The sequence below is a fragment of the Argiope bruennichi genome, chromosome 5 (genome assembly GCF_947563725.1).
Source record: "Argiope bruennichi chromosome 5, qqArgBrue1.1, whole genome shotgun sequence".
Classification (NCBI taxonomy): domain Eukaryota; kingdom Metazoa; phylum Arthropoda; class Arachnida; order Araneae; family Araneidae; genus Argiope; species Argiope bruennichi.
Window position 1 is genome coordinate 82213899 of NC_079155.1, and position 25552 is coordinate 82239450.

At 29.3% G+C, this 25552-nt stretch overlaps 1 protein-coding gene and 1 long non-coding RNA gene across 4 annotated transcripts in view; one reads left to right on the forward strand and one right to left on the reverse strand.

Annotated features, from left to right (window-relative positions):
- The window catches only part of LOC129968629 (probable diacyglycerol O-acyltransferase tgs1), a 98616-nt gene that overhangs the window by 35471 nt on the left and 37593 nt on the right, over positions 1-25552 (reverse strand). The gene's annotated exons all lie outside the window — the stretch shown is intronic.
- LOC129968632 (uncharacterized) overlaps positions 1-25552 on the forward strand; it is an 89510-nt gene that overhangs the window by 30035 nt on the left and 33923 nt on the right. Inside the window, exons 2-3 of one of the 2 annotated variants that reach the window (XR_008784435.1) lie at positions 4990-5077; positions 22560-22883. This is a non-coding gene — a long non-coding RNA (uncharacterized LOC129968632). Of the gene's footprint in view, positions 1-4989; positions 5078-22559; positions 22884-25552 lie in introns of those variants that run through there. The other variant, XR_008784436.1, reaches the window with a different exon arrangement.

Here is a 25552-nt window from a genome sequence, read left to right on the forward strand (position 1 = left end):
TAGCAGTAGAGACAGAGATCGTGAAGGCATATAATAGATTTATTTTTTCACAATTTCCTACATTTTATTGCAATATTACCAAATCATCTTTAATCTCTATCTTTTCTAATTATAAAAAATGAATATGTGGGCTGCCACTCTGCAGACCAGATCATTTGAGCTAAAGCTACGAAATTTTTGATATATATACCTAAGGAAATGTGCAGTTCAGAACGATTTTTTTAAACTTTAATTAGAATTTTAATAAATTAAAAAGTGTTAAATTATGTTATTTTTAGCGATAATTTTCAAAAATACTATTACGCAAATATACATTTTACACAGTTGCAAAATTTTAAAGATTGTTTTATTAATATTGCCTTTTTAATAGTCGTGTGCGTCTTTCCCGGATTTGTGCAATGTTTAAGAAAAACTTTTGCTCGATTTCTAAAAATGGATTACATTGTTGTTCTGAAACTCAAACCGTTTTTATTATTTTATTAAAGATTTGCCGGGGTAATTTTTTTTTCTATTCTTCAAAGCTAAAGACTAATGACTCTGTTTAATTTTTATATAGATTACAAGACGACAAACAAAAGATTACAATATTGCGAAATTTTGAAGAAAGGTGAATTGAATATTTACGTTTTTAGTCAGCGTTATGGGATTGTTTCTCTTAGAAAGGTTGATGTACACAAGAAACAAAACATAAGGAAGATAATTATAACAATTCCACTTTAATATTAGACAATTTGGCGAAATTATAGACATTAAATTATATCTAAACGATTCATCTGAAATCAAATATAACCACAATATTCCTCGCGAACCAGCTGATCGCTTCAGATGATTAAAAACTAATAAAAATGCGTTTTGTTTGTGTTTCTATAATCTAGTTTACAAAAAAAGAAAAGCGTTTCTAATGTATTTTTATGTAACAAGTAACTGGTTTCCCCCCCCCCAGAAAACTGGGTTTTTTCTTATTAAAAGAACGACAAATCATTAAAGCATAACTGAATTCTTTTTTGATTAAATTTCTTATAACATGATTACTTAATCAAGAATAAGTCAAAAGTCTGAAAAAAGAAAATTATTTACGAAGCAGAAATCATGTATATTAAAAATCACTTACATACAGAAAAATCAAATAAATCGTTCTGAAGGGAAATTAATGCTCTGTGAGTTAGTCGGCCTGAATGAATTTTGAGAAAAGGAAATGGAAAATGGAAATCAGTAATCAAAATTACAGTAAACTAGAAATCATGATGAAAAAAGAAGTCTCTAAAAAGCATTTCGAAATGAATGAAGCGCACAAATTCGCCATTCATATACTGCTTTTTTCCGAAATAACTTCAAGCCGACTTTCCTACACAAAACCCATTAACTCTTAATTTCTTTTCTTTTTGCCCTTTTCTTGTTAAATTTTCAATTTCTTGCACTTAAATGGCCTCTCGGAGCTCCCACTTATGCATAAAGTTCATACTCGTCCCAAACACAGGGAAAAGCAATTAGGGAACGTGGCCTCGGGAGTCTTTCAGAACATTCTAAAATCCGCGTGTGGTAGTTAGCTATCTTGTAATGGAGTTATTATTTGGCAAATGCAAGGGGCGTGGTCGTGCGCGCTTTTTCTGCTTTTTTAATAAGCGATGTTATTATTTCGTAAATGGAACTAGAAAAAAATTGCAACGTTTTTCATTAATTTAGCCTATGACTTGAGTGGTAAGGGTGTGGTGAGTTACGTGAATGTGAGTTATACCTAAGTAATTAAATTTAAAAGCATTTGACAATTATCTAATATTCTTCTGTGCATGTTTTTGTTAAGTTTTTGGAACATTTCCCGAAAAACTGTAACATTCCAAATTAAATAATTGCTAACTATTGTACAATCTGGTTTTAATACCGACCACTAAGCGCCAAGAAAAAATTTCGCCAAATTATAAAAATATACTCAAAAAGGAATCTCTTGCTATTTAGTTTGACCATTGAAATCGCCAAATTGGCAAAAAAAAATTCTTGGTGCTTTTTGGTCGCCGTTACAACCGACAAACACCGTAATTATTATTGTTAATCATAAGATTGATTTCCTATGGAAGAAACTTTTGATGAATTTCATAAAAAAAAGGATTCCAATATAATAAATAAACAAATGGTAAATGAAAATGTCCATAAAATTTAATAGCATTTTAAAAAGACAACGCTTAAAAAAGAATTTCGAATTTTCTGACAGAGGCTTAGTAGGATACATTGAAAAGAAAGTTTCAAGAAAACATTCATTAAAAATAATTTTTAATTTAAAGAAATTTTATTTAGAAACTTCGTTTAATTAAATATTTCCATGTAGCGGGAATTTTGTTCATCAGGCTATGTGATAGGCGAAATACAAATTCAACGACGGCAAAATACTATAAAAATCAGAGATAAAAACAATGGATTTATAAATACTCGTAATTAATATGATATATTTGTAAAATAGGAATTCAACTATAATTTTATGGATTTAGAATTCACTAAAATATATGGATTAATGCTGACAATTTGTAAAGAAAAATTAAAGGATTCTAATTCATTTACAACAAATAGTCCATGACACAATACTCAGTTTTGAAAAATGCAATAGCTTAATTTTTAAGAATTATTTTCCTAAAATAATTATTTCAAAAAATGTGTCATTTAGAATTTGGTCCTCAATAACATAATTCTTTTAAGTTTTTAAGGCAAGATTATATAAATCACAAACATTTAAACATCCAGACTCCAAGTTTTTTTAGAATCTTAGTATCTTAATTTATAATTAAAAATTGTGTAAATTTATTTAAGCATATTTAAGAAACGCAAGTAAAATTAGTACCTAGATTTATTCTGAAGTTTATAAAAGTGCAATTCCGTCTGATGCGCATGCACTAACAACAGTAGCACCCATGATTGAAATGTACAAACTGTAGAGAGTTAATTCGTAACAGCAACATACAGAAATGAGAAAATGCCATCGCCCTCAATTCAAACCATTTTAGTAAATAGTTTTGTAAATAGTTAAATATTTAACAATTTTTGCATATATGATTGTGTTTTGTTAATGTGATTAAATAATTTTAATAGAGCTAGCCTAGTATTAAAAATTAATTAGAAAATACTGATTATTTAATTAAAAATTGAGATAAAATGTTGATTTTTAAATAATGATTTATTATCTGGATTTTTTCTTTAAATCAAAGTAAATAATATGATCATGTATCTATGAATAATTTTGTGCGTGTGCGTGTATGCGCTGGCGCTAAGTAGGCCGAACTGCCGAATTTGACGCAGATGCCACTTGGAAGGTAGGAATGTGCACTTCAGAGCGATTCTTTTGGGATTTTAATTAATTAAAAATTAAAATTAAATTTGGCATTTTACAGTTTTAACTTACAGAAGTAATATTGCCCCCAAATTCAATTTTATACCGCTTGTTTTTGTTAATAAAATTCTTTTTTTTTTATTGATGCCAATTTAATAATCATGCCATTTTTTTCCCAATTTTGGAAAAGTTTTAAGAAATCTTACTTTTTAACAATAGATTACTCTGTTTCCCTGAAATTCAAGCCGCTTTCATTATTTTATTCGGTCAACAATTTTTTAAACTTATTATTGATTTGCGCTCGCTCGGTGTTTTACCTTGCTTAAATGTCCTTTACTCTTTCATTTTTAATCTAAAGAGTGCAATGCTGCTTCGACTCTCACGGAATTTACCAGGATTTGCACATTATGCAATGATCGAATGTTTGCTGTAACTCAGAGAGATATGATTAAAAAATTCGTGAAGATAAATCTCCTAAAGGACAGCAAATGATGAAAAGCAGCATTGGACGAAAACAACAAAAGGGTATACGAACATCCAATGAACAAATAAAGGGACAACATGCGCAGAGTTTTGACATTTTACGTAGATCATATATCGCTTATACACAGAAAAGGGCAGCACAGTGAAAGTGTTGAACGTAAGTTATCCATGTTTAGTTTAGTCCAGGTTTTTATTAACGTCCCGTTTTAAAGCACCCCTAGGGCCACTTTGGGACGGACCGCTTAATTTTGAACTGCGGTCAAATGACAGGGACGAAACCTGAGCTGGCACCCCCTGTCTAAACTTTCACGCCACATCAACGGGAAGACGTTTGACTCCGGCGGATTTAACGTGCATCAGACAAACTTACACTGTGGTTCTTCGGTGGAATCGGGTCTGGAACCTGACATCTTCCGGTTCCGAAGTTAGACTTTATCACCAGGCCATCGTGGCCCGTAAGTGGGCCAAGACAAATATATTATTGATTAATAAACGATTATAAATTTCACATTAGATTTGTTGTTGTTGTTGTTGTTAATTTGTTTCTGTGTACGGGCATTTTTTTTTAAATTTTATTTCTTTAGCTTTGAGGAAATTTTACAAAATCTGTTTTTCGGGTGTTCATTCTAATTATTAACTCCTTTTCTATTCCGACAGTACCAAACCCTCGCTTACTTAGCGACTTCTACTTTTTTTGCGAAAATTGTCAAAATTACTAAATGTCAAAAATCATTATACTAATTACTCAATCAGATTCAATGAATATTTTTGACACGATATTTCACTAAATTTTAGCAATAATAATTATTTGTATAGCAAGTGTATTGCAAAGATATATCTTTAAAACTATACAAAAATGCCCAATTTTCGTCCAGATTTGAATTTAAAAATATTTATTAGTTATTGTATACTAGCAGTAGCTAGTTTACAATTAAGGAACGCATACTAATAAAAAATGCGAATTGAAATTGAAATTCTGAAATTACTTATATCAACTAATGTAAATTATGTTTGTTTGAAATTGGAATTCCACTTCAGATGGCCTATCACGCAGAACATCATACGTCATGTCTGGTGGCCTATCACACACTTTTTACTTTGTTGTTATAGAAATGTATATAGTTGATATCTATATTTAATGTCTACTTGATACATAAAACGTTTTTTTTTTGTTTGTTTCTATGCTATTATAGGTTTTCAACTATCCGTCTGTTCAGTTACGGCAATAATAGATGGGCTTTTAAAACTATGCAAAGTTCAGAAGGAAAACAAATGTATCATGTAAGTAACCAGAAATTTTCAATTCTCTAAGTTAAATAAATTTCAGATTTATTAAATGCCCTTCTAATAGAAAATGGATATATGCTTCGTAATTTTCATTTTATTTAATTGCAGTTATTTCGCTTACTATGAAACAAGTTCTATAATTTAAATTAATTAAATTTTTTACAATGTTTTCATTTATTGAATCAATATGGCATTGAATACAAATACTGTTTCATTTAAAACGCTCAAGGTATTGCTGAAGTTATTTTAAGAATGAACAGGGAAATGGACAAAAATTCAATTAAAAATTATGAAGCATAAAAAGTAGGTAGGTGAAATTCATGATTGGTTGAAAAACGTTAATTTGAAAATTCTTAAAAAAATAGTTGTACGAAATTTTCATAATAAAATGGGCACTTTTCTAAAATTTAAATTTTAAAATATTTAAATGTTAGTTATTTTATTTATTATACTAATATGGTTAATAAATTTACTTCCTGTATATAATAAATAATAAGCCAATTTTTATAGAGAGCCTTATAAGGATTATTTAAATTGCAATAGACGTGCTTTCTTCTCAGAGTAAAATTAGTGATACTACATTCGAATTAACTCAAAATAACAGCTAAATTTAACAATTTTATTAATTATGCACAGCGTCAAAGACGACGTTATTACTTTCATTTTTTCTTTTTATTATTTATAATTTTTGATTTGGAGTTTGCTACGAATATGGCATGTCCTACTAGTACAATAAATTAATGCAACATATTTTTATATAATTGTATATATAAAATTACAAACTAATTAATTCTATATATAAAAAATTATAAACTAATTAATTGTATACGTCAGTGCGACGCAAAAGAAAAGTAGTGAGTCTGAAGACTTCCGTTCTGCTTTATGGGCTTATGGGCTAAAATAAACGGATTTCTTAAATATAATGATCTGAGCTTCAATTTTGTGTCAATTAGCAATGGTGTCTATAGAGTATGCTGTACCTGCTCCCCCCCCCTAATTTAGGTACATCACTGTTTTAAAATAATTATAAATTTGTGGAAAATATCGATAGAAATTATTAACACTTTTCATTATCAATATTATCATTTATATTTACTTGCCACCTTTGTAGGCCATGTCGAATCCGAGACTAATGGCTTGTTCATAGGGAATATTGGCAATGCTTATTTTTCAATAAAATCTCTTACTCATAACTTGCTCATTAATTCTTCAAAAAAATAGTTTTAGACACCAAATTATGACAGATATAAAGCCGTTTTAATTTAATAATCTTGAAAAAGGCTATTCATTGTGTACATATATCTTCCTAAAGGAATCGCATCCCACGACTTCACGATCTCATTAAAAGCAAGATTCTGCTGGTAAACTATTTTACAATTGCCCAATGCTTTCAAAATACTTAACTCTACTTACTTTTTCTTCAAGCAAACTGCGCATATAGAATAAACATTTTTCTTCCTTAGCATTCAAGAAAGGAAAAATACAATGCGAACAAATATTTCATGGAAACAATTGAGCCAGATTGAATTACAAAGGAACAATGAAACTCAAAGCTGAAAATTATGCAAAAAAAAAAAAATGATTTTAAATGTCAGCTTTCAAGAAAATTGCGCTTTCATTAAACTGGTATCATTGAAAAAATAAATTTCCGAATTTAACATTGATGCAAAATTTCTATGCTGTAATATTTTAGGAAGTTGCTGCGAAAATATGCTGAATTCTTTCTGATTTAACTAAAGATAAAAAAATAGCCCCTGGGTTCACATTCTATCCCTCTAAATTATATTTGTGCCAAAATTGGTAGCTCTAGGCGAAACAAACCGATTTTCAGATCGCTAAAAGACATATATAAACACGCACACAAAGACAGACAGACAGACAGAGAGACACTCGCGTATTCTTTTTTTATTTTTAGTTGAAATTAAGCCTCCATAAAAATGGTGAATAAGTGATTTATCAAGTATTAAGTATATTTTTCATTAAGTATTCAAATATATTTTTGCTTCTAAAAGTACAGACCGATAAATAGTCATGCCTTAGACAATATTGGTTCTAAAATTGATAAGCCTCTAAGCTTTATATGATAAATATATGTGTGCCAAATTTCATACATCTTTTTATTTTGTAGTCATCGTGTTTAATGCACACAAATAATTGAAATCACTATAATCAAATACATCCCCAAACTTACTTTGCATCATTAAAATGCAAACAGCGAGTAATCTAAAAATCAAATAATCAAATTAGATCTAAATCTCAAACTTCCCAAATTATTTTTGTACTATTCTTAAGAATAAATGCCTCTCTTATCATTTAGATGATAAATTTTTATTGTATTTACCAAATCAAGTTGCTAATAGAGAATTTAATCATCAAAAACAAAACATAAATAAATTTCGCGTTTCTCATAAACTACTTGGGTACTGGTATCCTTCGATAAAAGCGTCTTTTTTAAGGTTTCTTATCAATCAAATTTCTGCACAAAAGGAAATCGGAAAATATTAAGAGCAAATTATAAATGGACAATGTCTAGACTGTGTTTGGACGAGCGCCAGAGATTTATTTAGCGCTTAGCTAGCGTTTTACGGAACTGTCATTTTCTAAATCCGTGCAGTTTGCAAAGAATAAGCAGTCCAGCGTTAGAAAGCGACACTGGCAATCCTTTACGAAAATTGATTACTAGGCTGACCCTTATCCCGTTGGAAGATGTACGGCTTACCCTTGATTGGAAATGCATTTAAAGGAAAAAATTGATCTCTGAATAGTGTGAAACGTTTAAAATGAAAGCAAAAGAGCATGGATCGAAAAGTTTTTATAATTATTTGGTGTAAATCGTAATTAATGCATTTGATTTTCCTCTAGTAAGTCAGAAACAAAATAAGATATAATAGTCCAATTGTCTATTAAGTAAGAGCTTAATATGGATTTTTTTTTCAAATACTGATTTTGATTAATAACAAGCAAGTTTGTTAACCAAGTATTTGCTTGATTTTGTTCATCGAATCAACTATTTAATTTTTATATTAAAGTGAATTTAACCAAAATTTTGAGCGATTTCTATTGTATATTCAATTTAAGGGGTAATTTTTTTTATTTTAAGATATATTTTATCGATTTATAATTTTTCCTAATCGAAATATGTAAAGAGAAAACCTTGTTATTGACAAAAATATTAGAACTGGAAATTTTGACGAATCTTTACGTTTCAGACCTCCATGAATTCTCAAAACACAGTTTTTGAAATTATGTCTGTCTGTTGTTATCATAATACGACAACTCAAAAACATTTTGATTTAGAAAAATGATATTTGGTGTATCGTCCTTATGCCGCATTTGTAAATTTCTATCAAATTTTGAACGAGACCCTTTCTATAATAATTCGAATATAAGATAACAGGATTACTATAAAAAGAAGAGAGTTTGATTGATAAGATTTGGTACAGAGATTGTACATCTGTATTGTAGGCACCTATCAAAATTTGAGCCAAATCCGACTAAGAGTTGAAAGTCTGTCGGTCTTTACCTTCAAAGTAGTATAGATGTGTATCAAATATAAAACCAATACGTCTAGGGTATGGCTTCCAATCTGTATTTTCACAAAGTCAAAATACATTGACTTGAAATACAAATAACTCAAAGCAGTAACTCAAAAAAACAATGACTTAAACATATGATTTTCTTGCTACAAATGTAGCTCTATGTTATTTCATTCAAAAACAAATTCATCCAAAATGCACATTCATTTTTCTGGTACTTGTGTAATTACCGCATCCGAACAATGAATCGCCAAAAGTAATCGCAAAAGATCACTACTAATCGATTCTTTCACAACTATTGGAGCCAATGTCATGAGATTAATAATGAATAAATACATTTATTAGAAAATATGTAAGGAAGTTTTAGGAAGATTTCTCCGCGGGATGTCTATTTTACCCTTGATCCAAATACTAATTTCGGGAGATAAGCAAATACTTCCAGTTGAAAAAGCGCATTGATTATGTAAAGAAATATATTTTACTTTATTTAGTAAATATATGCATTTCTGGAGCTCAAAAATTGTCATGAGTCTCTCACTCGGTTTGGTTAAAATATCTTTGACACACTAATATTTTAAACAAAAAAAAAATGATTCCCTCTTCCATAACTAAACCCGAATGAGTTATAAAACTTTGAATATTATTATTCCAGAACATTTGAACGTTCAGCTTGAGGATGACGATCTGCCATTCATTGTATATGGCGTTTCCTCAAGGCTGTCGTTAATTGACTTAAAATAATGAAACTCAATGGATTATAATTCGATCGCATAAAAATATAACACGATAATTTTTTCTGCAGTATATTTGATCACTCATACAGCACAAAATATGACTTTTTACATTATTTAAAGTATTTTCCCATTTGAAAGTATATGTATATTCTATCTATAAAGATGTGGAAATTAGCTATCGGGCCACTATTACAGAAGACTCTTTATATTCTTTATATATTCTCCTATAATTAATGCCTCTCTGTCTCCAAAGGTTAACTACCGATTTAAATAAACCAATAATCAGACTGAAATAAAACCCTGAAAGAGTTCAATTAATAAAGGATCTATCCTGGTGAATAATTTTCTGCTTTGTTCGAATAAGTGACGCTGTTATAGGGTTAATCTGAATAGTAGAGTTTATTGATTTTTATTATACCCATATCAGTAATAGATAAAGATTAGAACAAATGTGTTGTTTGTAAGGTGATGTTATTTAGAAATAGTTTTAATAAAAGTATAGAAATGTCTGTCTATCACATTTTAGAAATTAAAGTTAAAAAAAAAACGAAAGAAGACATATGTTTTAATTTTTGATAAATTATTTATTTTAACTTCTATCCGCCTTTGAACTGATTCAAAATCTCTTTTGATTAACTCGATATTAATTCTTCCCTTAATTAAATATTTTTGAAATTGTGGCAGACAATACAATCGTTTTATATTAATACACTTCTTCTTTTTATCGTATAAATGAATCTTCCAAATGAAGCGGAATGCTAGGAACTTAAGTATCTTTATAATCTGTTTCGAATTCTAAATTGTCTTTTATGGTGACGAAATATCACTTTCTAAAAGAAGCATCGTAGATAACATGATTTTTATTCCTTTATTTTCAACAACGGAAGAAATACATGCAATAAAATATTTGAAAAAACAAAGAAAAAGGTTTAAACAGTAATAATGGAATCTACAGTTGAAATTTATACAAAAATAATTTTTTTTTAATTATCGAAATTCATGAAAACTTTGCAGGCCATCTGAATTTTTATTTTTAAAAAAACAACAAATTTTTATATAAATAATTTTTGAGCAATAATTTCGACAATCCGTAACAGAAAATCGTCGAAATATCTCTTAATTGTAAAAGAAAAACAAGATCTTAAAAGTAATATTTTTAGTTATAAAACTGATTCTATGTTGCTGTTACAAAGTGAATACAATTATAGAATTTCACAACATAGATAAATTGTGGATGTTCAACATGAAAAACATAAAATTCCTTTCCAGTACATAAATATGGTATATAAAGCTATTCTAATGGGTTGTAAATGATATGATGTGTAGGTTCATCCATTCTTTCGTCTCGAGTTGCCTATGATCTAAAATTTGAATTTCATGAATGGCCTTTTCTATTATACTTACAAATAATAATATTTTATGATATAATTTCTGAAAAAGCGATATCACGAGAATGAAAAAAGCTTCTGTTTTCTATCTAAAAAATAAATTAACATATAGATTACCATTTAGTTCAGACATTTTCTGAGCAATAATTTTCTCGATTCAAAATCTGATAAGGAGTTTCTAAGATTGCACTTTCATAAAAACGTTCACAAATGACTAGCATATTTACGACTGCTTAAAGTTTATAATAACAAAGCTCACTCTTTACACGAATTTACTCATAAAATTTCTAATGAGATGTCGAAACTGCGTGCCTGAATTCATTAAGTAGGGAAGCTATCAGGATATATGCTAATACATAATTCATGAGGACGCCATTGTGGAAGAGATAAAAGTAGCCAATCACAAATTATTTGCAACTCAAAAGATACACGGGTTTGATGGAAATATCCAATGACCTTGAATAAATCATGTTATAGCTTCTGCATTGAACAGCTATTTCGTGATACAAATCATGGAATGTATATCTTTTTATCAAGCATATATACTGCTAGAAAATATAATTATGAAGCTAAAAAATAAAACTATTTTCCCCTTCTGTTTCAAATTGATATTTTGAAACAAATGATAAATGTTATTTTTATTTAATTTCATTTAAATCTTTTATAGATAACTTCGTATTTATGATTTTCTTATTATATTTATTATTTTAACAATATGACTTATTTGCTATGTTTTTGAAAAGCTGTGTTGTTAAATTTCATTAAGCTAATGAATTTTCTTAATAGAGTGAGTTCTATGATATAATAATGTCAATAAAAATTTAAGCACTTTCATTTCAAATTGCAATTTGTGTTATTTTGTAGTTCCTCATGTAAAAATAAAAAATAAAAACATACTATGTCAAAAAATAATAAATTAAATCTTCCTTCCTATAGTTTTAACAATAAATGAAAATCACATTATGATGTATTTTGTGAAACGATGCAAATGATTTAAATCTCAATGGAAGAATGAAATCTATTGTTGAAAACACTGTATTTTCAAGAAATTATCAAAACTGAATTAAAGTTATACTGAAATTAAACTAGCGTCATTGCAAAAATACTTTTTCAAATCTTGCAATAGTGTGAAAATTAATTTTATGCAATATTGTTTTAGGTTATAATCGTAGAAAGCCCAAAAAATCTCGCTTCATTTCAATGAATGATAATTCTGATAAAAAATTAAACAAAAAATGCACTATGTTAAAAAAGGAACTATTAAAAAATGTACTAAAAAATTACTACGTAAATGTTAAAAAATATATATATATATCATCTCCACTATTTAAAATTTCTTTTCGAAATATATTTCTAGCTTTTTGATTTGTCTTTTTAAAAGCCAACACATACACACATTTTCTTTCACTTTCAGTAAATATAAGACTTTTAAAAAAATGTTATCATGTCTGTCAAGCTGTGGTTAAAGAAATTTCTTTTGTTTATGGCAACATAATAAAGAATAATTCATCCTATTTTTTAGAAGACTTGAGAAACATATTTTATTTAGTTATTAGTACTTTTTATTCTCTATTTTACAGGTACTTAAAAAAGAAAAAAAGACATTTACAAATATTATTGACTTTGACGCTTTATTTAATTTACAAAATGTAAGCAGATTTCAATGAGCAGTAAGATTATTTTAGTTACAGTTAATATAACTTTTATAAATGTTAAATTCAAATATTAGACATGCCTAGACGTAGCAGAAAATAAATGACAGTCGTGAAAATAATTGATGTCAAACTGGTGCGAGAATTCAGGAAATCACAACATTTCAGTAAAAATAATTTTTTATGCGAATACTATTAAATTAAAACTTTATGTTTTTACTTTTATTTATATCATATTGAAATATATCAGCCCATATTTTTGAGTAATTTTTTCAAACTAATTTTTAAGAGGCTTAAGAAGGAATCCATTTTCCTTTATAATTTCTTTTAAGTTATTTAACACAAATTTGAAACTATACAATGAAAAGTATTTTTCCAATGATCTTTTTATAAATGCTGACAACTGTTGACAAAATTTAGAATTTTTTATGTAAAAACCAATCACAAATTACTTAATTTAAATTCTTGCTGTTTAAAAAAATGCTTTTTTTTCCTGAATGTAAATATTTATCTGATTTCACTATTGTAAGTTGTACAAATATTACATTTTGCTTCATATCAGTTTTGATACAATTAAGAAATGATTTCAGTGTATATATGTATTATAGATGTTTAGTAGTCTTATTTTGAGCAAATTTTAATTTTTTTATTCTTAACTGAAAATGAGTTATAGAGGTTTAAATTTGGGACGTCCTAAGCTGTGCTTTTGACCACCCTGATATGGTCAGAAATACATCTTGAATGATTTTTTTTTACCAGGTCAGAAGCACAATACCTGTTATTTAGAAGAAATTTGAAATACTTGATCCAAAATCACTTTCTCAGATTTGGTGCAAATGTTAATTTGCTTGTAAATTTTTCTTTTACCCTTACTTATAAGGCTTATAGCTAGAGATTTACATTTCAATCTTAAATCCATTATAATGACAGGTTTGTAAATACTTTTCATTTTATGAGTTCTAGATAAATTTTCCTTTTTAATTGCTCTCTTGATTAGAAGCTTACTCTCGAAAAAAAGGACGGGTTAACTGATCTCTGAATTTTTAAGCATACTTAATATGTACTTTAAACATAGTATATATGCTTAATAATTTTTAAGCATACATTGGACACACAATATTGTGCAATATATTAATTCCAAATGATTTAATTATTAGATTAATTATCAACTGAGGTTGTTTATTACGAGATTATTTTTCGACTGCATTTTTTTTTCTTGCGAGATTACTTTTTGAATGTAGATTACTTTTCATTCTTTAAATTGCGATAAAAAACTGCCTTTTATTCAAATTTTAAAAGTATTTTATCAGTTATATCTGCCCAAATCCTGAAAGTTTTACACTGTTACTCCTTGATAAATATGAAACTAAAGTACCTATTCCTACTGAGATGGAAAATCAATAGGTGAGATTATCATAATTTTTCATCCTCGGAACAACCATCAGATGTCTACGCTTTATAAGGTTGTATTTGATTCATTCGAAACTTATTACGGACAATGAAGACCTGGGTGTTAAATCCAAACAATAGCGGTCTACCTGTCATCATATATGATGTGACCAAATAGAATGGAATTGCTTTTATCAAATAAATGACATTCAATAATATCGTGAAAGTATTCGGTGTTGCACGTTTGTTCTGCTTAATGACAATATTTTTTGCTGATCATGAATTTCTGCTCATCATGCGTTCCTTAAAGAGATGATTCATCCATATCTCATGGGTGATTCAACATATATTTTGTTCGAAACTCTTGCAGTTTTAAATATGCCATAGATTTCTTCAAGAATGATGAATGTCTTGCATGAGAATGTAAGGGCAGTACATCATTATCCTGTTGCATTATTTATCTTTATTGAGCACAGCAAAGGCACAGAAAAAGAAAGCAACAAGTATAGAAATACCAAAGTTTAAGTCAAAGATTATCTCAGACATTTCTGAAAAAATAGCCTTGCAGGCATTAAAATCAAATGTTGCTCTTCCCCCCCCCCCAAAAAAAAAAGATAGAAAGAAAACGTAAAAGGGACGAATAGAAAAGAAACATTGTTTCTTTAACGAAAAAAAGATAAAAATGGATGAATTCCGAAAGAGAATGATAGAATTTTTTGAGCCTTATTATTTCTTGAAGATTTTTCTCGTTCGTTAAATTGTAGCATAACGATTATACTTTACAATGAACTTTTTAGAAATTGTGAACTCTTATAAATAACTTTTTCATGTATAAAAGAAATTGATATTTAAACAAAAATAACTATCTTATTATATAGGAATAAAAATAATTTTATTATTTATATTTGTTTCCATGATAAGCTCAGGCCTGATGGACAACACTGTGGTTTATCGTTGATGATTGTGTAAGTTTTATAAAAAAAAGTAATTAAAAATACTAAGATTGAAATTTTAATCTTTTAATATATTCAAAAAATGTAAAACTAAACAGAGTTAAAGTCACCACTCACAAAATATATGTGAATTTAAATATGAAGCGATGAAAAAGAAAACGACATCGAAAATCTGTGAACGATATTACATGCTTTCCTACTCTTTCGATAAAATCCTGAAAACTGATCACGGCATAAATGATGAGGGAATATTTGGACCAACAAATGTGGCATTAATGAGGTGAATAGAATATTGTATTATGAGGTTATTTAGCTTGCAATGACACTGAAACCGAAATATCATTGCAATAGCCAAATGATACGGCTGTTGTCGCCATGAAACATCTGCTAATAACCAATTTTTAGAAAACACTAATATTAGTTAATTAGGCACTACAAAACTGGAAGACAAAGATCCAAAGATATGGGTATTAGGGTGGAACGAAAAAATCAATTTTTGATTTTTAATTATATAATAGTGCGGAAAAGTTGTCTTTTGTTGTAGATAAAATAAATTAAGTATATGAAAAATATTGGAGTACATCTTGAGGTGCCGCAAGGACGCTAAAGTTTCATAAAAACACACTTTTTGCAACTTTTTAATGATTTTTGCGTGCCTCGATTTTGAAATAAAAAACTTTAAATAGGCGTTGTCATATGAACAAAAGTATAAAAAAGTTTTACTATTGCACTGGCATGGCACTGAGTCTTCCTCGGAATGGTTGTTATTGAGGAAAGAGGAAAATTTGTCTGTGTCCGGTAAGAAGGAGAGAGCTAGTTTCAAATGTGTAGCTTTGCCGAGTTCAGCTGAGTTGGCGTCTTCGCTTCGTCTATTGTGTAACTGTTTAACGTAACTAATTGTTATTTTGTGTGCTTGTGTTTTTTTGCTATGAGTAAAAAAACTCAGTCTAAATTAGTGAAGAAAATACAAATTTCGGAGTGTTCTATTTTTGCGAAATTTAGTGATTTGCTTGAAGTTGAAACTACTTACGAATCTACTGCTACTGTTATATTAGACGTAACTTCAAAATTCCTTCATAAAAGGATCCTTCTACAAGTGAAATATGTGACACTTTAATTCCCATAATAGAACAAATATGGTCAAGAGCTTCTATTCATGTTGCTTCTAGAAACAGAATTTCACGAATGATAAAAGCTTATCATGCTAAATATAGGAATTTATTAAAGTCTAAAAGCAGAAATTGTTCAAATAAGTTTAACTCCAACGTCACAGAATTTAGAGAAGAAGCTAGACGTTTATTTGATATTGCTTATTTGTATAAAAGAGAGAAAAAAGTGCTAGTTATGGAATGAAAGGTTCTAAATGATCAACGCTCTAACAGAAAAATGGTTATAGGTAATATTGATATTGCTACCACAAGCGCTTTGAGGAAGAAAAAAAGCAAGAAAGTGTAAAGAACTACAGAGAATAGGTAAGTTTAATCAAGAACGGACAAAAACACTAGTACATCAGAAACGATTACTGGTGACAGTGACAACGCTGCAGAATAACAATGTTCTTTACAAAAAGAGACAAACCAACCAGATCCATCAAATGGACAAGAAAAGGTAAAACTACCAGGTGCCTGTGGGGTTTAATGTTAAGTTAAAACTTTCATGCACTTATGATTCCAAACATCTTTTAAACCTTATCTCATATTCACGCTATATCTCTGACAATCTCAAACGTTATAGACCAGATTATTCAAAAGTTACTTTGCTGCTTCAGAAAATATCCATTTGTCCATGCTAAGTGACAAACGTAAAATTCAAAGAGAACTTGACTTACAATTTGTTTTAAAAACAAGAACAGAAAGTAAAGACAGGAAGAGTCAAGAAGTTTGAAGTTCCAAAGATAAACTTCGATGCAAAGGATTCTTCCATCCATGAGATCATGTTCATCGACATGATCTCATGGATTGAAAATGATGTCGATGAACCCCCGCCCCTTTGCTAAAACAACAAACATTTTGTCTTATCACTTGTTTGTTTTGATGGGTATCACTATAACATTTGTAATCATTAAGGATACAGAAGTGAGAAACGTAAAATTTGATATAAAAATTTATTATTATTATACTTTGTAATAAATAATTTTTTAAATTGTATTGCTTATATATGTATTTAAAATCATCTTTTGTAACATTGCATGAACGAAAAATTCCTAAAAATATTTTATCAAAGTTACTAATTTTTCAATTCTTTTACAAACTTTAAGGTCTTTGCGGCACTTCGAGTTTTGTTGTATTGCAACCAGAATTTTTTAAAATTCTTTTTGAACTTAAAAGTTAACTTTTCTACCACTATTACCAAACTGAAATCTAAGAAAAAATTTTAAAGATCCTTTTTTAAAATTTTTATTTTTTTTTCAATTGTTTTACAAATTTCAAGCTCTTTGCGGCACCTCAAGTGAAGGTAATTTTGAAACCAGATTTTTAAAAGTTGTAGTTGAACCTAAAAGGAAGCCTTTCCGCACTACTACCAAAAAAAATCTTAAAAAAAAAAATAAGGCCATTTCCGTTCCATCTTAGTGGTTATGATTACCCAACTTCACTAGCATCATTAATAGAGGCTTTCCAAAATGAAATAAATATTTTACTAATTATCTTGGTCTATGATATGTTTAATTATCTAAGTATATCTTTGGTATGTCTATATATATGATATGCCTACTCTAATAATAATGTTCATCGTTACAAAAATAAATTTGATGTTAACATTTTTTTAAAGCGCTTTTATAAATATACTTAAAAAATATTTTCTCTAAATTTAAGATTGGTGAATAAAACCAAAAACATAAAAGCATGAAGCATTTATAAAGACATTTCAATTAAATATAAAATTTGATCATAGACATAATACACTCTCATTTTTAATGACTGACAATGAATTTCCTTTCTGATAAATTTCACTATAGTTGATTTCCTTATTGTATTGGTTTAGCGTTTGAAGCTTTTATTTATTTCAACCCTTACCTTTTTAATAAAAATATTTTATTTTTAATGTTACGATACAAAACCTATTTTTTTAGGTATTTTAATTATTTTGTGCAATTTTGTATTTAATATGTTTAACAATTTATTATTGTATTATTTCGTAATCAGTAATATCTGTACTATTATTCGTATTGGATCGAAATTTAATTAAATCTATTAAATAGCAATTAAATCCTGGGAATAGTAAAATAGTGAACTGCCATCGATAATACATGGCTATACAAAAATTTGAAAATATAGCTTATTGAAATACATGAACCGAGCCAAGTTGAACAAAAGTGTATAGCAAAATCCTTTCCTCCTTTGTAGGATCCTTTTATTGTAGTTATTGAAAGTCTATTTTATGACGCATGCCACTTTCTCATTTGTTTTATTTTGGAAATATATTTATCGCATAATTATGCCCAGATTTTTATTCCCCTAAAAATGAAATTTTTCTTCAATTTTTTGACTATAATTCCTACAACTACCATTAGCAACAAGTGGCATATGCATTAAAGAAAATTTACAAGTAAAAAAGGTGTTTTTTTGCGTTTCACAGGAATAAAAATTTTAAGCAAAATAAATTACTGAAATGATGGAACTGATCTAAAATTTGTAAGACTATATTAGGAAAAGAGTTATATTTAATAATCAGATAAAAAATTTAATTAGCTTGTATTATCCATTAAAATAAGATTGACGTCATAAAATAACTCAAATTATATTACTGGAGAATTCCATGATTCAAAATCCTGTTTATTCAATGTTTTTGAATTTTTGGACTATTTTAACAACTCCAAAATTTAAAAATTGGTATTAATAATGAAATACAAATTCTGAAGAAAAACATAGTAAATTACAGACCCTTTAAAACATATCTGTGCCCAATGCAAAAGCAATTTCCAATGTAAACTATAATGCATAGAGTCGTGTTCGTTAAACACACATGTATGCAATCTATTATTATTACCGATTTTGATCTGTACTGATCATTCTGAAATTGAAATATCAAGAACAAAAAAAAAGCAAATGTCATACCAAGCATTTAGCGATTTAATTAATTCAATTTTTTTGATCGATTGCAGCAGATAATAAATATTTGGCACGATACCAAACTATTAATCGTAGAAGTACAAAACCCTGTTCTAAAAAAATCATTTATCATTTTATATTTTACTTGGCAGACCGTGTTGTATTTCTGCCGTTAAATTCAACTAAAAGCTGACGCCACCCATTCGTAAAATCCATCATTACTTCAGATCATCGACTGTCAGCTAAAATCATTTGCGACAGTCGAGTGAATTTCGAATATTGATAGACTTTCATACCCTATTGATCACAGCAAAGCAAATGCGAAAATCGAAGTAATGAATTTTTTTATTCATGGAGTTCTTTCCTCAATGGTATTCGAATTTTCGGATATTGAAGGTCATTGTATTTTTTTTCAAACTTTTATTTAATATGATTTATTTCATGTTTGTAAAGATGAAATATCCCAGTCGGTTTTCTTGATTCTTGAATTTTCCTGTTTCCTGATTTTATTCCTGAAATTTATACAATTGCTTGTCCTTGGAAATAATACACAATATTAATATTTTCATAGATTAGATATCAATTATTAGTTTAATTTATTTCAGTTTCAATTTCATATGAATAACGCCTGCTGGTACAAAAAAAAAATAGCTTAAACTAGACATCTTTGGAGATTAGTAGGGTTGCCGGGATTACTAATTCATTAAATTTCAATTAAATATTTCGTATAACTTGGTTTAAATGACTTCCCCAGGAAAGCATTCTTAAACCTCAAATTTTAAAGTATATGTATGTAATGATATTTTAAACTTTAATTTCAATTTAATTAGTTCCCAAGGTTTTATCTTAATTTAGTCTATAGTAACTTCATTCTAAAATATTATCTTATTTCCTGATCCAATTCCACTTTTTCTACTTAATAAATTCAAGAGAAGCTTCGTAAAATTGTTGAATCGGTTAAAAGCCTCACTTTTCCTCACTCCGAGTGAAGGGACAAAATACCGCTGACGTGACAAATTCTTTTTTAAAAGATTCCTGTGTTTCCCTTGCCTCGTCGGCGCGTGTAGCGAAAATCCCTATCAAAATCTCACTGTATATAAGCACTATGGAGAAATATTTTCCCTATCAATATCTCAGGTTATATAAGAGCAGGAATAAAATGTTCAAGAGCTTTTTCCCTCATTTCTTTCTGTGTTGGATGTGTGCTTGTCGCTCCTGCTTGTACATAATGCGTGCTTCTCCGAGATGAAATGAAATGAAGTCAAGAATTTGAAAGTCTCTTCACTCTCTTCGAATATGCCATCTGCTTAAAAAAATTATTATGTTTACAATATATATATATATATATATATATAATTAAAATATTTTACTATTGCTACACCTGCAATATAAGCACAACAGAATTTAAATTTTTTTATTAAAATCAAGCCTTAAACTGAAACCTATTCAACATGGAAAAAATAAACCGAACCTTTGTAACTTGATCCTCAATAATGAGAAAAATGTCAGGATGAAATATTGGTAGCAACAATAAAATGAGTTGAGTTTCATTTGAACAAGAAAATATGGTGTTGATGTAAAATACTTTTAAAATATTTAAATTTAAATTAGTCTTTATCATTAATAAAAATGGATGTGTATGTTTTGGCGCTCTACAAGCTAGACCGTTAGACCTACAGCTACGAAATGTGGCACATATATAAATAGATAGATACATAGATATATTAGAAGGTAAGTGCATCTTGAAGTGATTTCCGAAAGGTTAATTAGCAGTTTAATTAATTAAAAATGAAGCGAAATGCTGATGTTTATTCACTATAACTCCCGAAAACGTTTTCGCACAAATTCTTTTTTACGCCATTTTAGAATTTAAAAATTATCTTTTCGAATATTTAAATTTAAAAACCGGACAATTTTTTGCTGCATTTTTTTCAATTTTTTTTGAAATTTTTTTTTTGTTTCATTTCCAAGAATAGATTACATTGTTACTCTGTTCAAACCGTTTTCATTCTTTTATGAAATATGTAATCCTGTGATTTTATTCCATTGGTAAAAGTTAATATCTTCTGTTTAATATATTTGTAATTTGCAATAAAAAATTAAAGTCACAATATCGCGAAATTTAGGTCTATATATTTATGCTTTTAATAGGGTTATGAAGTCATGTGTTGCCTACGGTTAATGTACACGGTTGTACACGGTTAATGTAACGTAAAAAACGATAATTAGAGTAACACTGATTTGATGTACAATAATTTGACGGGATCACGGTTGTGAAGTTATATTGAAAATATTCATCTGAAATAAAGTAAAAACCAGAGACGATTAGTTAATAATAACGTTGAACCTTGTCAAACCCAAGGAAGTGGAAATTTTCAATGAATATTTATTTTATGTTCGTTTATATATCGTGCAGCTATTTCAGAAAATAAATATAGTGAAGAAGACTGCTATATTTTAGATTATTTTTCTAACCACAAATAAATTAGAAAATATTAAAATTAACTTAAAATACTAAAAAAGTTATAAGACAAAAAATAGTATCATGGTAAAGTTTTTTTTTAACTATAAGATGATGTGAAAATCATTCTCATGCCGTATTTTTCGGAAGTTGCAGACAGAAAAACGTATTTTTTTTTAATTATGAAAATTTAAAATAAAAATTTCAAAAAAAAATCACATTAAGACCAGCATTTCATGTTTCAAAGTATATATACACTATTGTTTGCAGCTCTTTTTTATATGGTCTAACCTGAAGAGTGCCTACGTACACGCAAATACAGATTCATTTTTATTATTAGTAGAGATAAAATATTTTTCTTAAAATAAAACTATTAGTTGCTTTTGGCAACTAACTTTCTCGCCTGTAATATTAATGGTGCTTTAAATCAATTAATCAATTTAACTCTTCTCAGTAGCGGATTTTCGCTTGCGCAGACTGGGAAACTGCTTAGGACCGCTAAGCTGAAAGAGGACCGCAGCGACGATTAAAAAACTTTTTTCTAATGGCTAAATAAATAAGTTTTTTTAAAAATACAAATTCTATGAACTATAAAATATTAGAATAATATTAATACTTTATAAATAATGATTGAACATGTATATCTCTTAGAAAATATATAATTCCTATATATCTCTTTACATTCACTCAGTTATTAGAATATTTATTAATACCAAACCTCTGTTTCAATAGCATTGTATAGAAACATGGTTTTGAGTAATCCGGAGTCATAATTGATGAACAAAAACTAATGCATTTTCACAAAGATAAAATGAAAAAGATTAGCCTAAAATAAATCAGTAACATTTTAATAGTGTTTCGAAATGTGAAAATAAATTCACCAATTTATTAAAAGTGGTACCTCCAAATGAGCACTGTCTATGGTTGATTAGTACCTAAATCAGCAACTATGTCGCTTGTACAATCTTCTTTATCAATTAATCTTTCTTTCGATAAATATTGATTGAAGCATGTATAAATGTTTCTGATTGCTGTGCTCTTTAAAGTATATCGAATCTAAAACATTATTTCACATTCTGATTGGTTACTATGCTCACCAAGTAAAGTTATTGGATACAATACAACATTTTTTATTGTGATATCTCTCAAAAATGAAAAAAAAAAAAAAAAACATTTGGCCGTCGATAACACTTCCAAGCGTCATAAGCTTTCATATGAAATAAAAGAATTGAGAAATTGGACATATGATTAAAGCAGTGTGTCTGATTCTTTGGTTTTGTCAATTATTTTAAACATATTGCTACGAAATTTCAGGGGTTCGTTTGGATAGTGGCAGTTATATGGTGTGGAGAACACTCAATCAGCAGGGGGCAGTAGAAAATGAAATAACGACGTTTATTTACACGAAGACACACAGGACAACACAAAGCCGACAACTATATACAGCACACAATTATCTTCAGCCGAGACGTGCAGACAACAGACTCTAATGCAGACCGTAGCGCACAACTTAATTCAGCACTCACTTGACTCCGTCGCTGCTCCGCTAATCTCTGGAAGGCCAGTTCTTGCTGTCGATTCCGACTACTCTTCGACTCCACTGGTCCACCACCCGATTCACCACTGCCCGGCAGCTGCGGGTGCTTCCTTTTATAGGTCTCAGGAGGCGGGGCTAGAAGCCTTTCAACCAATCAGGAACGTTCGAGGCGTATCTCCGTTCCTACTGGACGGTTCAGGAAAATTCTCGATGTTTCGGGTATAATCTATTTTGACGCCAAATTCGCCAAATGGTCGCCAAGTTCATCGCCAAGCTCTGGGACCTCCCATGGAACCAACTATGCTGGAAAGCCGCATCACAGATTCGAAACAATATAAATTATGTAAATTATTTTCCTCATTTGAAAGATTAAGTTCGAAAAAAATACTTAACAAGATAAATACCAAGACATTAAAATTTTTGTTTCAATATCAAGACTATTATATACCCTGTGTGTAGTTCTTAATATTTTTCTAATATAAGCCGCTTTTGGTTCCCCGGAATTAATGATTAGATAAATAACAATTAAAACTCTTCTGAGAATCTTAATTTTAATGGCTCATATACATAGTGACTTAATCACTTATATAAGGCTTATTAATTTTAGAATAAAAAAAATATTGAAATAATATATACTTTAAAATTTAAACAATCTAAAGATGTAAAACCGTATTTATTGATCAAGCAATTTTCAAGCCAAATGAAACTGCCAAACTAATAAAGCAACGGTTGTTTCATCTGCTTCAGGAAACTCAATCGCGTTTCAACTAAAACTGTGGCTTTCCAAAAACCTTCACTTCGCCTGTCTTTTCAAATTATTATAAAAAATTCATGAAGCAGTTTTTTAAAGCAAACCACGTGATTAACGACGTTGAATTTTATTTCACAAAATTCATCCTAAAGACACTTTTGCATGCTAAAAATGCTTTTAATCACTCCATCGCGTGCTACATGACCAACTTTATCATAAAACTTGAGTAATGATTATCAAAGAAAAGAAATCTGATTTTATCCTTATTTTATTTCCCTTTTTTCTGCTTTGGCTGTTTTTATATCTGATTTATTTCAATGTCAAAACGAATATTTGAGTTAGCTTTACCGAAAGGAAATATAAGCGCCACCTGTGAGATATGTGGCAATAAAGCCACCACTAAATGTGAAACATGTCGAGTGACCCATTACTGCAGCAAAGACCATAAAGTAATTGATGCGATATCGTTTCACAAGAAAGTTTGCCAAAAATTTGCTGATATCCGGAAAGAACGACCGTTACCTTATACGGAAACAGACAGAATCAATGTTGCAGAAACATTATTACAGAAAAAGCAGGAAGTGTTAAGATTAGCCACAAGTGTTACACAAAAATGGCTACTGGAACGAAAACCCATCAATGCATATCCATCCGCCATGATTGCTTGGAATATGGCTAGAGACTTACGCTCGCATGACAGCAGTGAAGTTATATATCCGACTTGTTTAGTATCTGAAATGTTTTTGAACCTTGGCGATTTCAAAGCAGCTCAAAAATACATGATTCAAGCCTCATGGATAGCCCAGAAATATGACATTCTCCCAGCAACCATTATTTCCCAGCTGAACAGATTGAGAGGAATGGTCTTCATGACAGTAGGAAATTGGAAGCAAGGCTTAGAATCCTTTGCAGAATTTGTTTATGCTGTAGCCCATGAATACGGAGTAGCAGACATAAGATTAGGTGTACCTTACGGGTTTTTAGGTATGGCACTCCTGAAGTTCAACAAAGTCGATGGTGCAATGTCTAGTTTCCATAAAATGGCTGACAAGTGGTTAGATTACATGCTGACACAGTACGAGCAAAAAACAATGAGGATTGCCACAGAAAATGAAATGGCGTCCGATTATAAAATCCAAGAAGTGGAGTTTCAGTATATGGAGGCCAAAAATGTATTTGAATGGGTATATGAAACTGTCAGGGAGTTAGGAATGAATGCCACAACTGATCTCATCAACTTCAAAATATTGTGCTTCCAAGTCTTATGTGAAATCAGAGAGAACAATCCAAATGCAGCTGTTGTATACAGAGAAGAAGCGTTAGCAACTGCAATACGCACGAAACAAATTAAGTCTGTGCCAACTAAAAGAATACCACTGCTAATCGAAATTCTTGGAGCAGACTTTTTACACTTGTGGGAAATGAAACATAATCGTCCGAGAACTATAGCAACAAAATACCTAGAAATGATAAAAGCTATCAATGTTTAAACCTCATTATAAATAAAATTTAATTAAATGTTTAAAATAATAAATAATAGTCACTTTTGCGATATTTTTTGGTACGACCGGAGTTTAACCCCCTGCTTGGTGCAATTTCCAAAAACCGCCAACTCACCAACAACAATCTTGCGCCGTGTTTTGCGAAATGTTCAAAAGCGAGTTAGCTGATGTCCAATCATAGCGCATAATAAAGGCGAAATATAATAGGTTTGCCAATCTGGAGGTTGCCATCTTTGGCGTGTTATCGCAACTTGACGAAGAAGGGGGTTAAACTCCGGTTCACCCTATATATATATATATATATTATATATATATATAAGTGGCTTCAACTAATGTTTGACGACAAAACATATCACTTACGTTTTGTGGTCATAGAGCATCTTTAACGCCTGATATTGCCTGACTTACGATAAATTGTAATGCCAAAATTGAATTCTTTTGAAAGCTCTTACATAAATGTAAACGACAATTTTCGGTTGCAGTTCTAAAACACGTTGGTTACCATTTCTGGTAATCA